This window comes from Rhinopithecus bieti, unplaced genomic scaffold (genome assembly GCF_001698545.2).
Source record: "Rhinopithecus bieti isolate Rb0 unplaced genomic scaffold, ASM169854v2 scaffold_22452, whole genome shotgun sequence".
Lineage (NCBI taxonomy): Eukaryota > Metazoa > Chordata > Mammalia > Primates > Cercopithecidae > Rhinopithecus > Rhinopithecus bieti.
In genome coordinates, this window is record NW_016810444.1 from 543,705 (window position 1) to 562,216 (window position 18,512).

General features: G+C 35.1%; 1 long non-coding RNA gene and 1 pseudogene across 1 annotated transcript; both read left to right on the top strand.

Moving 5' to 3' along the window:
* The first annotated feature begins 502 nt into the window (after positions 1 to 502).
* LOC108542129 (uncharacterized) lies at positions 503 to 14,115 on the top strand. The gene is made up of 4 exons (XR_001889174.1): positions 503 to 529; positions 6,066 to 6,090; positions 10,581 to 10,613; positions 13,986 to 14,115. It is a non-coding gene; the product is annotated as an uncharacterized LOC108542129 (long non-coding RNA).
* On the top strand, positions 6,949 to 7,250 carry LOC108542128 (10 kDa heat shock protein, mitochondrial pseudogene; annotated as a pseudogene).
* Positions 14,116 to 18,512: the final 4,397 nt, after the last annotated feature.

The window sequence follows — 18,512 nt, forward strand, 5'->3', positions numbered from 1 at the left end:
TTCTGCTTCTCTTTCTTTTCTCATTCTGTTACTCCTATAATGCATACATTGACTCTCTTGATGATGTACTATAAATTCTGCAGATTTTCTTCACTGCTTTTAATTTTTTTTTGTTTCTATAACTGGATAATTTCTAATGACATGTCTTTATGCTCACAGATTCTTTCTTCTGATTGATGAAGTCTGTAGTTGAAGTCTCTGTGATATTTTTAAGTTCAATCTTTATGTCCTTCAGCTTCAAAATTTCTATTTGATTTTACTTTTAATAGTTTCCATTTTTTTTGGAACTTTTCATTTTATTCATGTATTATTTTCCTAATATTTGCTTATTGTATATTTGTGTTCTCTTGTTCTCACTGAGCCTCTTTAAGATGGTGTTAATGACAACGATTACTGTTATTTTTTGAGACAGGATCTTGCTCTGTCATCCAAGCTGAGTAAAGTGGCATGATCATAGCTTACTGTGGCCTCAGGCTCCTGGGCTCAAGTGATCATCTCACCTCAGCCTCCTGAGCAACTGGAATTACAGGTGAGTGCCACCATGGCCAGCTAATTAAAGAAAAAAGTTGTAGAGAAGGGGTCTTGCTGTGTTGCCCAGGCTGGTCTCAAACTCCTGGCTTCAAGTGACTCTACAACCTCGGCCTTCCAAAGTGCTGATATAGGCATGAGCCACTGTACCTGACCAAGATGATTATTTTGAGTTCTTTTACAGGTAACTCATAGATCTCTATTTCCCTAGAGTTTGTGCATTTGATGAGCAGGTACCTTTTCCAGCCTTTATAGACTGGCTACAGCAGGGAAAATCCTGCACTAGTCAGTTTATCTAGAGATTCTGTGTGGGCCATGTAACAGAATCTCTAGAGAGATAGCTTTGGTGTTTGGATTAATAGTTGAGCAGGTCTGACACCTGGAAAAACAGAAGCTGTCCAGGCACCATGGTCTACTGCGGTGGACCTTTTGTCTGGGTCCGCAGAAGCAGGCCTGGAGGTGGGATCCACAAAGACCAGCCTGAAGCCTAGATCCATAGCAGCCAGCTGGAAGCTGCAGTGGGTCTGGGACCTGGGTCCATGATATAATAGTAGGCTTGGGTCTTTGGTCCTGGATCCACAAAGTCTGTCCTGGAGTCTGGATCTATAGCAGTGGTCCTGGAGCTTGGGTCCATGGGGCCAGTCTGGTATTGGAATGTACTGTAGCAGTTCTGGACCCTGGGTTTGTTCAAGTAAATCTGTAGTGTGGGATTCCAGGGGCTGGCTGGGACTCTGGGGCCATGGGAACCAGTCTGGAGCTAGGCAGACCTGGAGTCTGAGTCCATGTGGGCCAGCCTGGATCCTGGGCCATGGAATCTAGCCTGGTATGAGATTTCACTAAAAAAATATAGCAAAATTCTTTATGCCTACGGGTCCTGTCCACTGGAAGAGTTTAATTGGCTCACTTCTTCATTTTAATGGAGGCATAACCTATGTACACTATAGCACATATCTTAATTATATAGCTTGGTAAAATTTTACATATAAATAAACTTGTGTAACTGCTTATGAGATCTAGATAAGGAACATCTCTGTTAGCTTATTCTTAAATTGAACTCTTGATGTTTTTGGAGCAAAGTCTGTGCCCCCAGATCCAGGTGAGGAACAATATATCCCTTTCTGTAAGCTCTCTTCTTCCCCAAAAAGTGCTTTTTTATGGCTTCTGAATTTTGCAGGCCATAAGTATATTGCCTACTTCAAGGGAAGCAGATATAGCTCTGTAGTCCAAATCCTATTCTGAAGCAGTGGACTTGGCCTCTGGTGTTCTAAGATTTTTTGCCGATGTGACTTTACTTTTTTTTTCTAAAGCATATTTAACTTAATTGTTTTCATTTTGTATACATAATGACTAACAAAGTTGAATATCTTTTCTTGTGTTTATTGGCTATTTCAATTTACTGCTCTGTGAAGTGTCTGCTCAAATTATTTGCCTATTATTGAATGGTTGTCTCACATTTCTTATTGATTTGTAAGGGTTCTTTCTAATTTCTGGTACAGCCCTTCTTAAAGACTTGTGATGCAAATATCTTCTTTATGATCTGCTCTGTTGGTGTCAATTGCTATTTTTATGATTTCCTAGGACACTTTTGGAGGCCACCTCTCAATAAGTTTTGCAAATAGCTCCTACTAGAGCAGTTATTCCACTTTGTAGGATCTTGTTTTTCATTCTCCATTAAACCAATCCTGACCTATTGAAAATGAAGTGAGGCCATTAAATATAAATTGTGCTTGATCCAAAATGTAATATGTAAACATTGCATATAACTTTTTGAAATTAAACCTTACTATGGCATCATGAAGAATTAACAATAGATAAAGGAATCTGAGCAATGTTCCATAATGAAGTTTGTTTATTCTAGAGTAAAAGAGAGTGAATAATCTATGTATTTATATGTTGTAAAGATATTGTAAATATGTCTGAGTTAGCAGGTAGACATATAACCATTTTAAGGCAGGAGAACAGACCGCTAGATGCTATTGCATTGTTCCTGCATACCTTTGATTCTAAGTGTTTTCATAAAGGGAAACTATAACTTATGAGAAATAAGACTTTAGATCTATAGATTATTTGTTTAATAAAATAGGAAGACATATCAGGAAGCTCAGCATACCTCATTTAAATGGGCACTGGCCTCAATAAAGAAACTATTTTCTCTCAAAATTCTAATCCTTTTAAACAATACATTTTGTTAACCAACAAGAATCATCACAGTCCCTTTACTTTCTATTTCTTATTTGAATGATATTGTAGTTGACCCTAAGAAAACTCAGAATCTCTGTGTGGTGTAAGTATTAAGAGGAAAAAGCAAAACAAACTTAAATATTTCACCCTTGTATATAAGGACTGATGCCTAATATAGATCAACATCATCTAAAGAAAGTTTGAATAATATCATAATTTTTAGAAAATTCCTCTCCCGATCAGGAATATCAGACAGCTGTTAGTGTTTGTTAGTGTTTCTCTTGCTGTTCCACTTAGTGTTATTGACTTTTGTGCTTTAACCTTTCCCTTTCCTGGAATATCTAACTCCCCTGCCAATCTCAACAACCGGTGGAAATCTGACTGAGGAGCTTTCTCTAAATCTTGTGATGGAAATCTTCTCTAATGAGGAGGCACATTCTGTGTCATTGAGAATAAAGCTATCAATCATAAATAATCCATAACAATAAAATAATAAAGTAACAATGTTTTTCCTTTATCTCCCTGTTTTTGTGTTTTAGCATCCCTGTAGGACTCAATTTAATGTTGAGGGATAGGTAACATTTCACTGATTATTTCTGTATACCCACCAGTTCCCAAAGGGCTGTGATGGAGGTTTACTACTTTAAAATGCAAGGTACAAAGCAAAGGTCATCAGCTTTTATTCAAGGAAGTCTTTCAAAGTCATTGATATAACATCTATTTCAAATTGTCATGAATATATATGGCACATGAAAAGAAAGCAACCTCAAGAATTAAAACCCAAATTTTACTTTGGATTCTTCTCCCATAACGAGTAACAAGTACTTGAGAAAGTCATTAAAACACTCTGGGCTTCACTTCACTCTCCTCATTTTCAAGTTAAGGATTTGGGAAAAAAAGATTCCCTGATATTTTTTGCTTCATTATTTTCAGATAAAGTTTAGTTTTATAAAGTTAGATTAATAAAAATTTAGGTTTTAAAGGAGAAAATAAAAGAGCTATATCTATTGGGAGATAACCGGTTTTAATGATACTGTAGATACATTTTTCACCTACATCAATATTGTTTTCACCTGCAAACAATATTGTTCTGTAAAGACGGCACAAATGGTAGATGTCAGTTTAGAAGCCCACGTTTACCTGTGAATAGAACATACTGCTCTTTCTCAAATTTGCATCACTAGATGGAGCCCTTGAGGGAATACCATCTCAGGAGATGGAATTTTGAGGATTCACATTAGAAATGAAAGATTCCAAGCCCCACACAAATCCAAAGGGAATTAAAGCTCTTCTCTTGAAGTTGAATGCACTTTAATTTGGCTTTGGATAAACAGAGTGCCAAGCTGAGCTAATGATTTTCCCCAACTTCTACGACTGTTCTTCGTATCCCTTTCATACTGCTTTGAAGTAGACAGCTTTTAAAATTTCCTAAACTGAAATTCTAATAGTCTTCCTGTCTAAATTGTGTGAGTCAGGGCAAAGAAAAAAGTTGAAAATACAAAGTAGATATTTGGATAAGGCTATAATATACTTGTAGAAACTCACATAAGGGCTTAAGAGAAGACAGTAGAGGGATAATAATGTGAAATTCGTCTATGTTAATAAAAACTGTTGTTCTGTTCCCTGATAAGACTACTTTTGTGTTACTTTAAAAAATACTACAGTCATCATCTGGTCACTTCTCCCTGCAGCTACTATTATTTCTGCAGCGTGCTCCTGTGCCCCACCACCGTCTCTCCACATCTCATTCTGAATACTATACAACTCTCAACTTTCTCTTTGATACTGACTATCCTATTTGTTTTCTAATTTCTGCCTTTATCTTGTATAAAAGATAGAAATAAAAAGATAATTGGCCACAATCTTGCCTCCTCTCTGTAATAGCTCTGATTCTTTTCTGCCAATGTCTTCCTCCTGCATGCCAAAGACGTGGCTGCCAATGCCTTGGATCCTGTCTCTGGTGTTAACCTTCTACTTGGCTCTCTTACCAACTCACTCTCACCCTCCGTATACTAATACATGCTGTCAGTATGTGGGAGGCAATCTTTTCTTTCATCCTGCTGTAAATATCCCAAAGAAGAAATGCATGCATTCTAAGGAACACCTATATCGTTCATCATTATCACTAATATTTATTGAATATTTATGAATGTACCAAGATAAGAACTTTATATGTGTAATGTTATTTAATTATCACAAAATGATATGAGTTAATTACTGTTTCTCTTTTATAGACAAACAGAATGAATGCAGCTTAGAGAGGTTAATTAGTTTGCTCTAATTACACAGCCAGTAAGTGATGAAGACAGATTTTGATACTGCATCTGACTTCAAAACATAAACACTTATCCCCTGTGTTCTATTACTTAGGGAAAGTTTTCTTCCTTGGGTGTATTCTCTCAATCAAGCCTTTCCCCTGCTTATAAAATAGTCTTTTTTAGTTTTGTAATTTTTCATAGACAATTTGATAAAGTATCAATTTCTACCATTAGAAACTTTTTTTTTCGGATATGCAGCGTTTGGACAAGCATAAGTCTTTAGAAAGTGATTAATTCAGTTCTCTCAGTTTTAATAATGCTGCAGGTCAAAAGGCAATAAATGGGGAGCCAAGTCCTGAGTTCATGGAAATCATTGGATTTGACCTTTTGTGTTTATGTGAGAAGCAACATTTTTTTTTTTTTTTTTACTTCCTAATTTACTTCTGTGGAGGCAAGTTTGTCTTAATTTTCCTTTCAAGGTGCTGTGAAAAAATGCCATTGTTCACCACATGTTCTCTGGATCCTCTATACAACTTCTAACATTTCACTTCCAACATTTTTTGCTAAGGGCATGCATAAGGTGTCATCCATCTTTATTTTTAAATTTAATATCTATGAACTGAATTAAATCTTACATTAGATATTATACATTAATGTGGGTCTCTCCATTATAGATGCTTTCTCTGACGCTCCTTTGTGACTCCTTTTCTACTGAGAAATCAGAAAGTTCTCCTAGATTCTTTCCCAAAAGAGTTTTTGGGTCATCAGGCAATTATATTTGTGTTATCTTAACCTTTTGTTGTTTGTCATTCTTGTCATAGTTAAGGAAGACAGCAGAATCCATATATCATTTGACAATTGTTAGTAACATAGAACACCATGAAATAGGTGGTAAATCATATGAAGGAAATGTTCCAGTAAAAGCCACCTCAAACTCCAGAGGTCATTCCTGGGTAGCAGCAATGCTGTTATTGTTCTTTATAAGCCATATAAGTGAGGATCCCCAAATTTCCCCAGCAGAGGGGGAAGTATAAGTCTGATTTAAAGATGTTTTCTTTCTTTCTTTCATCTACCTTGCTGGCTTTGAGCACAACCCAGGAAGAAGTTCAAAACCAAGAAAATGGTAAGTCTGATACGATGATGGGTATAATGTTTTGAGACATGTTAGCAACTAGACTGTCTTTTCACTTCAGTCGTGTTTTCCTTTCTTTTCCCAAGACCACAGAGAATAAGATGTAACAGAATTAAGATTTCAACCCTAATTCCAGCATAACAACTGACTAGACAATCTACTCAGCACATGACTTGTTAAATCATGATTCCATTTCATATTTGTCTTTTAAGTCTATTGATTTCTCTATCAGTTATGTACGATGTCAGTTCTTCTAATCAGTAGTACAGATTAACAACAACTACACACTAACATTTCTAGGATTTCTCTTATCCTTTCTCAAGAGTCTTGCCTTATTATTTTAATCATGTGGTATTGAAATTTCAGGGAGAGATTTAGCTTATTTTGAATAGCATTTCTAATAGCTAATTGAAATAATTAAAGGACAATTTCTTATTATACACTTGTCACTTTGGTCAATTAAAATACAATTTTAGAATGCTAATTAAATTGATTAAAGAAGTTATTTTTTTCTATAGAATTGTAGAGATAAGCCTTCTTCAACTTATTCATTTTAAATTAAGAATGTATTTACTGAAAACCTATTATGCAGAGGGTTACAAAAGAAACATGTGATGTGACTTACTGCCTTTAGGTAGCAGACCATCTTCATGGGAGAGTAAGACTCAAATATACTTAGTAAGGTAGTACCTAAAAGAAGTACTAAATTCAACGTTTTTACTGATAGATTATGTTATACAAACAAGTGATACACATTCCATAGACCCGCAGGATTAGGATAATGACAAACGAGGTCTCTCCTTGCAGTACTATATGAAAGAAGAGTAAAAGTCGGCGATAGAGGGGCTCATGGCAGGGCAAGCATTTAGAAAGTTACTTCCACTCTTTGACCAAGTATTGGTTGAAAGATGTGCCATTGAAACTGTAACCAAAGGAACCATTATGCTTCCGGAAAAATCTCAAGGAAAAGTTTTGGCAGCCACAGTAGTAGCTGTTGGATCAGGCTCTAAAGAAAGGGTGGAGAGATTCAATCAGTTCTTATGAACCTTGGAGATAACGTTCTTCTTCCAGAATATGGAGGCACCAAAGTAGATGACAAGGATTAGTTCTCATTTAGAGATGGCGACATTCTTGGAAAGTATGTAGACTGAAAGAAATCCTGTTGAAATGGCATCAACACGAAGCTTCCTATTCCACTGAAGTTCTGAAATTTTTCATCATGTAAATAATTTATATGTCTCTCTTTTACACTAAGCTAATCATAAATAATGGCAAAATAATAATGACTAAATTATTAGAATAGAATAAAAGAGAATTAAAGGAGTCAGATGAAATGAGCAAGAATGGAGTATACTTGATTGAATTATTTTTTCATAGTTATGTTTACATCTATTATATGTTGTGCTATTGCAATGAACATTAAAATAGTAGTGCTTGGAATAAGATTAATAATAACTATTGTAAATGTATCATTTGAACCTCTCCATCCTTATGGTTTCATTATTTTAAAAAGTACCACTTTTTTCACATAGAAACAATATAAAACATACTTTAAAAGTCGAAATATTTACAAGTCAACTTCAGGTGTCATTACAAAGTTTTCAGCTAAATTGTAAAATCATGTATTTAGTTTTAAGAACCTATTTTTTTCATTCTCGTTAGTTTATCTAATATTCTTTTTTTGTAATTTACATCCTATATTTGGTCTTATATATTTTCAATCTTATATATTACTTAAAAATAAACTTAAAGTAGGAAGCCACATTAAGAATAAAATAAAAGGACCATGAAAATGGTTGTAATTGATATCTAGAAATAAGGTGATGTATAAAGTGGGTTGCATCAAAGCTATACTTACATTTACCACAAGGTGACACCCTAGCATCACGAGTGACAATAAAACTATACTACATTCAGAAGCATAATCACAATATGATGAAAACTAGCTCAAATTATTACAAGTTCTTTCTTTCAAGGAAATCATCATGAGAAACCAGGGTTTAAGCATTATGCTTACTATTTTATAAGTTTAACTCTCCCTGACTCTAGTTACCTTAGATTTTAGATAATTCTAAATAATTATCCAGAACAGAATTAATTCATATACTAATCTATCCAGACATAATTCTATATCAATTATCTAGATAAAACTAGATAATTCTAACATCTAATTTTACCTCTTACCTTGGCATCTGCCCTTTCCTCCTAGTCATATCTTTCTTTATTTAAAGAGAAAAATGAATCCTACCTAATCCTCAAGCCAATTATATATCAGCTCACTCAATTCTTGAAAAATAATCCTTGATTTGTAGAATCCACTTTCTAATTACTCTCCAGTTAACAGGAGTTTGGTCTCCAATGCCACCTTTCTATTGAAACTAGCTTTCAAAGTTTCAATGAGCTTAATGAGTATCAAAATGAGCTTGCATTTGACACTAACTGCTGTTCATCCCACTCCTTCAGAAACTCTCTTCTAGTAAGGTTTGGTGGCATTAGCCTCTTCTAAATTTGCTGTTAGCTGTTTGGTTGTTGCTATTCGATTTAATTGGTTCTTCTTCCTTTGTCTCTTCCTTATATGGTTGCATCCTCCAGAATTTTGCCACCAAAAGATCTGTCAGCCAGTCAGTTTTCTGTACAGGAGTCCACAGACTATTTTCTCAATCCTTTTCTTCGAGTTCAAGAAACACAATCCAGCCAATATTGATTTCATAATGTGGTGGGCTTTGGGGCATGCACATCTTTTTCTTGAGTTTCCATCCAAGGTGTAGGGTTTTTGTTCCTGATGCTGAGAACACCCAAGGCAGATGGCAGGTGGCTTCCCCTCTGAATCCTTTTCAGGCTCATCCTTCTATCTTTTCGACTTATCCACTGCCACCACTTGTCTCTTCTTGCATTTGATTCCAATGAGTCGTTCTACTGTTGGGCTCTACTGTTGAGTAGGGAGAAAAAAGCGGTCTTGGATCCTGCATGTGAAGGTGGAGAGGGAAATAACTCCAAGTCATGTATTGTGTTAGGTCAGATTCTTCAGAAATCAATCCTTAAATGGGACTGTTTTTAAAAATATTTATTGAGAGCTCTCCCAGAGAGGGGATTTAGGAAGCAGGGTAGGTAAGGAATAAGGCTAAGCAAAATGTGGTCTCACTTGCAGACTAGGTCAGTCTAACCCCACATAGAAAATCTGGAACACCTATTGCTCCATAGAGTTAGTCTCACTTGAGGCAAGGAAGCCAGACTTTTATACCTTCATGCCAGAGAGCCACTGCTAAGGGTAGTTACCTGGAGAATGGGGTAGCTGTGAGTTGCTAGTAGCCAATACTCACAGCAAGTCAATGGCCACTGGCCAGTAAAAGGGATGAGGGCAGGGCTCCCATAACTTCCCTACCTGTTGTCTTTAGATGGAGGATCTGAAAGCAAGTCATACTTTTTCACTGCAAAGGTTAATCCTTGCTAATATCCTGGAGGTAGACATGTTCTATCTTTGACCTAGTGTTTAGTCACTTTTAAAAACTCCATTTACATATAGACAACAAAAAGTAGAAACGTTACAGTGGAGAAACCTGGCAGATACCATCTTAAATAAGTAATCAAGTTAACATTGTCAGTAAGTAGCAAGACACAGTGATTATCAGGCACCCCCTGATGTGATCCAAGGGAGAAGGGCTCTTCACCTTTGTGGTACTCTTTCCAAAATCCACAACTGCAGTTTAGTTATAAAAAAATCAGACAAATACGAATTGAAGGACATTCTATAAAACAGCTGACCAGTACTCTTCTTAGATATACAGGTCATGAAAGACAAGGAAAGACTGTGATACTCTCACAAATTGGAGGAGACTAAGAAGTTAGAAATAAATGCAATGTGGGTCTTGCATGGAATCCTGAAACAGTAAATGAACATTGGTGGAAAAGCAGGAAATTTAAACAAAATCTGTAGTGTAATTAAGAATATTCGACTACTGCTAACTTCGTCATTTTGATAGTTGTACCATGGTTATGTAAGATGCAAACGTAAAAGGAAGGTAAGGGAAAGGTAAACAGGCACTCTCTATTATCTTGGCAACTACTCTGAAATCTAAAATCATCCAAAACTTAAAAAATATTTTTTTCTTGTGAAAATCCTTATTCTGTTTACTTGTAAGTGAGGGACTGGGTTTGTGATGAAGAAGAATCCATTCTGCCATATTACAAGTGCATGAAATAGTTGACAAAATAATATTCCTATTGAACAGTGAAAAATCAATAACATAAAGGAATATTTATGTCAAGTATAATTTTATGCTACATATTCACTGAGATGATACATGACAAATGGCTGTAGTATGGCAAATAGAAAAGAGCCACTTTGTTTTCCAATCACTTACTATAGTAATTGCCCTAGAATGAGAACAATATATTATCAAGTCACTTTGGAATTTGCTAAAAGAAGATGTTTGGGCAAGAAGAGAGCACTTACTTTATACTTTATTCTCCATTTCCCTTAGGTGTTTGGCAAGACCAGGATGCGCAATGGCAAGGTGAGATCCTAGTTATCTCTTTTTCTTCTAGCATTTGTTTCCCTAAGTGGAATATGAGATTTACTGCATCTTTTTGGTGAATGATATGAAATAGAGGCCTGATGTTCATGACTGGAGGGCTTATCATTGAGAATTATGTTAAACTGTAAGTAACAGAATTCTTGACTAACTGTAGCTTAAACAAATAGCAGTTTCGTTTTTGTATATAATGGGAAGTCTGGAGGTAGACAGGTTCCTGTATTTCAGCTCCTCTGTCTTTCTTTGGGGGTGCTCCACCCATTGCAGGACACCCAGCAGCCTTGCCTCACTTACTGAATACAGTTAGGGAGCTGCAGTGCTGTGACAGACAGATCGGCCAGCAAAGATTTCCAAAATGCTTCCAGTTGAGATCCACTGGGCACATTACTCCCCTGAACAAAATCAGGGTTCTATTAGCAAAGAAGAGGAGAAAGAGAACTTGGGCTAGCACTGCCTGCCAGAGAAGATAATGAAGTGGAAAATAAAGGGCAGAGTTATATTTATTTACTTTTACTCTGAGGTCAGGGACTGACCTGAGTACATTGTGCAATGTGCAAAAGTAATGTAATATAATGTCATTCTGCCACCTGAAACTGCAACTATGGAACACGTAGCAAAGAGGGAGTGAGGGAAAGGAAGGTAAGGGACATCACTATCATCTGATAAACAAGCAAGAGCTGGAGAATAATTACCCACAGGGTGATTGACAGGATTGAACAAACTCATAGTGAAAGAAAATGTCACAGAAAAATTAGCTATGCAGGACATTTTATCAATTTTTTTTCCAGAATTAAACAGACTGAAGAAAGAAAACATTGTAGTATGTATAGCTCCTCCACAAGGATTGTAAGCTGCTCCAATTCTGTTACTCTCCTATTAAAGGAAACTAAGGGTTATAGAAAAAAGAAAAATTCAGTTTTAAGCTGAAATTAATACTTGGTTGATTCTATAATTCTACTATTTTTCCATTATCTTTTTTAGGAAGTCAATTCAGACAACCATGTTAGTTTTATTTATTGTTTAATTTACAGATTATGTGTGTCTCTGTGTGTATGTGTGTGTGTGTATCTTTTCTTTTCTTCTTTTCTCTTTTCTTTTCTTTCTTTTCCTTTCTTTGAAAGACAGAGTCTTACTTTGTCACCCAGGCTGGAGTGCAGTGGTGCCATGACAGCTCACTGCAGCCTTGATCTCCTGGACTTGAGTGATCCTCCCATGTCAGCCTCCCAAGTAACTGGGACTACAGGCTCACACCACCACAACTGGCTAATTTTGTATTTCTTGTAGAGACAGGGTTTTGCTATGTTGCCTAGGCTCATCTTGAGCTCCTGGGCTCAAGTAGTCCTCCTGCCTCTGGCCTCTGACACTATATTTTTACTCTTTTCTCTTATGTACAGTGTTTCCAAGTCTATAGTATAAGGAACATCAGGAGTTAATATATTCATATGTTAAATTTTCTTAACTTTCTATAGTGTTATAATGGCATAGAATAATTATGGAAGTTTAAATGCTTCCTGTCATTTACTAATTACTGATGATATTTATTTGCATTTTAATAAGAAGCCTGTAACCTAATTGACCTCATGTAAAGGAAGAAAGCTATTCCTGTTAGTCCTAGTGAAATTTGATCAGTGTTTCTTGAATGACAGTAAATGTGAACAGATAACATATACAGTGTGCAAAAACTTCTGAAAATAACTGATTTATGTAGATTATATAACTAGGTTTAAAGAATTAGGGACTCTTAGCATTGCAAGGTACTTTTAGGAATCTCCTTGGATTTAATCATTCTCTTTAGCAGTAATCTTTGTCTAATATACTGTAAATTTTACTAGTTTATCTTTATTATCTATCTTGTCCACTCCAAAATAGAACTTTTTTGTTTTTTCTATTTACTACTGTATCTGGAGTGCTGACAACTCTGGAATATACAGTAGGCACCCAATACGTATAAGGGAGTAAATGAATGAGTTAAAACTGTCTGTATTTGCTGATCATCCACAATTTAGATGTCCTATACTGCATTCCAAGTAAGCCTACATTTGAACATACCTGGTAATTTAAAAAAATGTGTACATGTATGAAAATATTTTAACATAGCACTGCAATAAAATTCTATTAAAATAGAAAAACATGAGTTGAACATCTTTCCATATTGTATAAGTAATTCCTTGGCCCCAATTTATTTCAAATGCATATATTCCAAATAAACATACATATACTAAACCTATATATATTCTGAATATATACTTTCCGATTATGTATATAAATATTTCAAATATATATTTTATAAATATATGTATTCCATACATACATAATATATATCAAAGTATTACAATAATCAGGTTGGATTTAGTCTAACAGCCAGTTCATAATGATACCTTAAAAGTATACTTGGTAGTGCTTTATAGTGCTTTTAAAACATGATTTAAGGAGCAAAATCAGCTAACAGAAGAGCATAATTAGGAGATTATAGACATATCTTTTAAAGAAATTAAATTCCTGGTACAAATAAGAGAAGGTAAAAAGCTCACAATTCCTTTTTTCTTTCGTAGTTGAGGGCAAGCCAGGTACATGTCCTGAATTTATAGAATCTTTTGACACGAAGCAACAGAGCCACAGTCAAGACTGAAGTCAAAAGAAATTTAGATCCCATCTGGGCAAACAGGCCTCTAAGCAACAATCTAAGATTTCCACCTATTGTTCTGGGGTTCCTTGTATAAATGATTATGACTGCAGAGATCTTATGAAGTGCTGTGGTACCTTTAGATGTGGCCTGAGGTACACATATCCTCTTATGATTGACCCTGTATTTTTCAATTCACCTCCACAATCTAAGGCATAAGTAAGTATGGGGCAACATGATCTCCTCATCCGTTCTCTGACTCTCTGAAAAATACTTTCTGTATCTTTTGTCTTAGTATTCTTCCAACCCAACCTCATATTTTATATTCTATTATAACTATAGTATAGAATTTATAGTTAGAATGGTCTAGAATATAGTCCACTTTCTCTATAACATATAAAAGGGCATGCCATCTCTGAAGAAATTCCACATATATGCCACCTGATTTCAATTATTTATTCATTCAGTTAACATTGGATGCCCACAATATGTCATATACTGAGAATGCAGGAATGGACAGGACAGATGCAACCTCTATGGTTATGCAGTTGGTAATATTAGCATATGTTCTTTATCCTTCACTAAGCAACCAGAACTTTTCCTTTCTTTTGTTCCCTTCTGCACCCCTTCCATCTCTAAGGAAAAGAAAGCATGAATCTCATGTTACTTAAAAGTTAGGCATCAGTTTTTAAGCCTTGGTTGAACTACTTTCTTCTCTGTTTTCCTCCCAGATATTGGATGGAGAAATGGAATCAGACGGAGGCATCATTGAGCTTATTCTTCTTGACTCATCTCAGTCCAAACATTACTCTCTCAAGTGTTGTTCTTAAAATCTGCATATTAAAAGGTCAGCATCATCTATTTGTGAGCTCTGTGTCTCATTCAGGGGTTTTAATTAATTTTGAGTTCTAAGGGTACCGGAAATAACTGGATTAGCAAAGCATGCGGTCTTCTCTGCTGTCCAGTTGGGATATCTATGGCCCAATGGGGCATCCCCAAAGTTTCTTTAGAATATGAAATCTAAGGGATTCTGGAAAATATTCAGAAAACACACATTTCAATTTAATCATCGAAATGGCCTGCGGATAATTCTGAAAGTCCACCTGCCATACAGGTTCTTTGTTCCTGTTTTCTCTTGTATGTAATTGGTATTATTTTAATCTTTCATTTGATATTGATCTAATCTTTTACTATTTGTTTTGGGGAAATATATAGAAGAAATCCATGCCAATGACATTTACTAATCTGCTTAAGTTAAGGCACAAAGTAGATTAGTGAGATCCATGGGAGCCATCTCTTATGATGTCCACTTCAATATGACAAATTTTTCCCATTTGTATAATTTGAACTTGTTCATTTAAGAAATAATTAATGAACTTTAATGAAGCCTACCTTTGCACAGACATGCTTCATAATATGGCATGAAAATGCATGAATCATATGGACAGTAACTTGTACGAATTCAAAGAACAAAGAAATTGCTGGTAGAAGCTATAGCTGACTATGCTGGCAAATATTCTCATTTGTTTTTATATTTTATTCAGTGATGGGGAAGAAGAAACTCCAGAAAAAAGAATTCCACATAAATATTAGTATGTTTCTTTTATACTTTTCAAAGAAAACTTGTTAGAATAAAAAGACAAATTATGTTTACTAAAAGGTAGTAGCCAAAAGTTGCATATAGCTCGGCATTGTATCATTGCTCAAGGCTTACATTCAATATACTCCTCTGCAAAGCTGTAATTCTGATTTTGTTTTACTGAGTCAATGAGGAAGAAAATTATTGTGTTCCCATAGTACTGAAATGAAAGTGAGCTTGCAGCTGGAGTGATGAGATAAGACTAATCTTGCTGTTAGTATCTAATTGGCCCTAAACATGGTGGGTCTTAGGCACTTTGAATAGCAAGGGGTAGGTTGATGATAATGCTAGTGAAAAATTAGAATTGGCCACTTTAGCTGCTTACTAAGTAAGACTACTTCCTACTACCATGAGCTATGTAGCTTAGCTATCAACTTTTAAAATTTATTTTTATTTACTTTGAATTCCACAATTAATATATAAAGTCATTCTCAGTGTAAACATATTTTTAAAAATTATGAACAAATTAAAAATCCTTCTTGACTTACCTTAAAATAAATACTATAATCTATTTGATTTATTATCCAAACAGGCCTTTTGGGGTGTCTTTATGTTTAAGAACATTTATAAATACATACTGTTATTTTGTGTACTTAATTAAACATAATGTATGCATCATAGCATATCCATTGTGTTCCAGCTTTAGTTTCTTACTTAACAATATGTCTTGTAGATAATTCCATGTCAATTTGTAAAGAACTGCCTCATTCTTTTTTTTAACTGCTGCTTAGGATTTTATACAATTAGATATATTAGAATTAACTCCAGCATTCCTCTGCTGGGGGCCATGTAAATGGCTATAATTTTTTTGCTATTACAAATAATTTTTAATATATATAATATTTAAATATACATGTTTTAATATAAGCATTATTATTATTTAGGTATGGTAAGACCAACAGATCAGAAGATGACTACCACTGAAGAGATAGTGTGTTATTTGCAAATCCCAAGAGAATGGGACACACAATGTGGGTGGTCACACATGGAAGCCTCCATGACAGTCAGGCGGCAGAGGGAGCAGGAGAGGACTGTGGGCAAGATCTTCCATTGTGGTTTCTGTGGGAAGGAATGGTTGATGCAGGATAAGAAGGTTAAGGATTAGCTAGTTTGTTTCAGTGGGCTCTGGGTTATATAGACTGTTCCTGGTTGTCTGAGACCCTGGGGTGATTAGGACAGGTGGATAGTGGTCTGGAGTGTGAGAGCCCAAAGGAGCTGGTTGTGGGGTGGACATTGAATTGATTTGCCTTTGTAAAGCAAGCTCACTGGATGGGTTGCTTGCTGTCTCTAAGAATTGGCTAATCCTGCGAGGTTTGGTCTCCCCAGGGTGAGCAAGGCCTCAGATGTCAAGGCATTGACACACAGAAAATAAAAGCCATTTGCTATTTAAATATCCTTCCATTTCATTTTCCTGTGTTAGCTCCTAATGGAATTGCAGAAGGGAAAAGAGATGAAAACTTTTCTAGGTCAATCATATTAAACAAATACCTAATAACGATCTTGAAATTTTTTATGTAATAATTGTTTATAATATTTGTTTAAAAAATAAACCCATGGTGACTGGTACAAATTGTGAAAAATTTAGAATATACTTTCTATTTCAGTTATTATTAAATCTCCACTTTTAAACAACATACACTGAGAAATAATCAATATTCTTCCACGTTACCTGCTTAGAGAATAAGGTGGTCTCATGCCTTAAGTGGATGAATTTACAGCTTTTCTGTTTCTGGACCTGCCTGCTCTTCAATATTTTGTACTTCTAGAAAGAAGTACATATTGGGAAGTAACTCTTCTGTTTCTCCAAGCTTGCTTCTCTAGGCAAATGCATTTTTTTCTCATTTAGCAAAATAAAAAAAAAATTTTATTCATAGAATAAATCGAATAACATATTACCACATTTTTGAGGTTATATTACTTTAATCCTAATTCTGATACAGTTAGCAAGGTGATCATTCTTAAATCCAATAAACTAGTGGAAGCAAGTGTTTTTGCTTATTGCATCAGGGAGAATGGCAGTGGTGTGCACATATTTACTTCCTCAATTCTATGATTTCATTTATTGTAAGATATAACATCACTTTAATGTCACATAACTTTAATATTGAAAAACAGCTAGCTTCATTAAAATACGCATTGATTGTAGGATGAATGCCATTAACAGAAAAGAAAAAATAAACATTAAATATTTCAGTTGTAATGATGTTTTTAGGGGATTTTGTGAGATTTGTATTAATTTTTTTATTGATACATGATCAATGAACATATTTTAAAATTGCATATGATAATCAAATACATTCATATAATTTTTAAAGATCAAATCATTGTAATTGAGCTATCTATCACTTTAAATATTTATTCATGAAACTATTTTTAAGTGCCCTGTTTTAGACTTCTACACTCCAAGGTGAGGTGTGGTGAGCAAAAACAAATAACAAAAAACAAGAGAAGTGGACACAGTGCTTGTGCCCAGAAAAGTGGTGAAGCAGGGTCCTATGAGCCGTTTTGAGACAAAATAAATTTTTAATAGAAGTGACTCTAGCCACTACTGTAAATATACATTTACAGTAAATTTAGGACCAGTTATAGTACCAGTAAGAAAACAACTGAGTTACGGGCCCATATACCTAATGTAAATGACGAGTTAACGGGTGCAGCACACCAACATGGCATATGTACACATATGTAACAAACCTGCACGTTGTGCACATGTACCCTAGAACTTAAAGTACAATAAAAAAATAAAAAAGGAAAAGAAAACAACTGAGTTTAAGCCAGTGGATGACCAATAAAGAGAAAAGAATGTCCCCCTGGAAAAGAGTAGTCTGAGAAATACGTAGCACTAGAAGGCAGAGCTAAAGAGAAACCGTATCAGCAGAAGCAAAGACAACATAAGGAAGCTCTTTAATGTTATCCAAACTTAGGCTGACCACCCACACCTCTGCAAATCTTTTCAACAACAGCTTTCTCTTGGATACAGTGGTGAGTAGAAATTTCAGTCTTGATTGTTGTCTTAATTGTTGCTCTTAGCAACGTATATTTGTCCCATATCTTTCAATTCCATAGTAAACCACTGCTCACTTCGCTGTTGGATACCACCAGGGTGCCCTGAATATAATACTCTTGAATTACTACTGTTTCTTCCCCCATAATAACATTAAAGAAGGAGGCAAGAGTCAAAACAATCTTTCCCTTTATTCTCTTTCCTGATGTATACATTTTTAAAAAGGAAAAGTTTAGACTAAATGGAAGAAATTACAATGTAGAATTGGAAAATATTAAAACTTTGTACTGAAAGTAATTTTGTCCGGGGCCTAAGGAGAAAGCATTGAGGAAATCAAACTTTCAACAAAGAATCACTGCAAGTTTCTGTCTACTGACCTTTCACAAAAATGAGACAATCTTTTCATCTTAAGAGAGTTCTAGCAGTATCTCAGAAAAAAGAATTCAGGGTGGGAGATATTAAAAGATGGGCTCAAATGATTTAAGGAAGGTCTTTCAGGATAGAGAAGTGATTGGACGTGGGCAAATTTCATGGCATAATAATTTAGAACTGGTGGACATATCAAAGTGAGGGTCTTGAAGCTAATCTTTTTTTTTTTTTTTTTTTTTTTTTTTT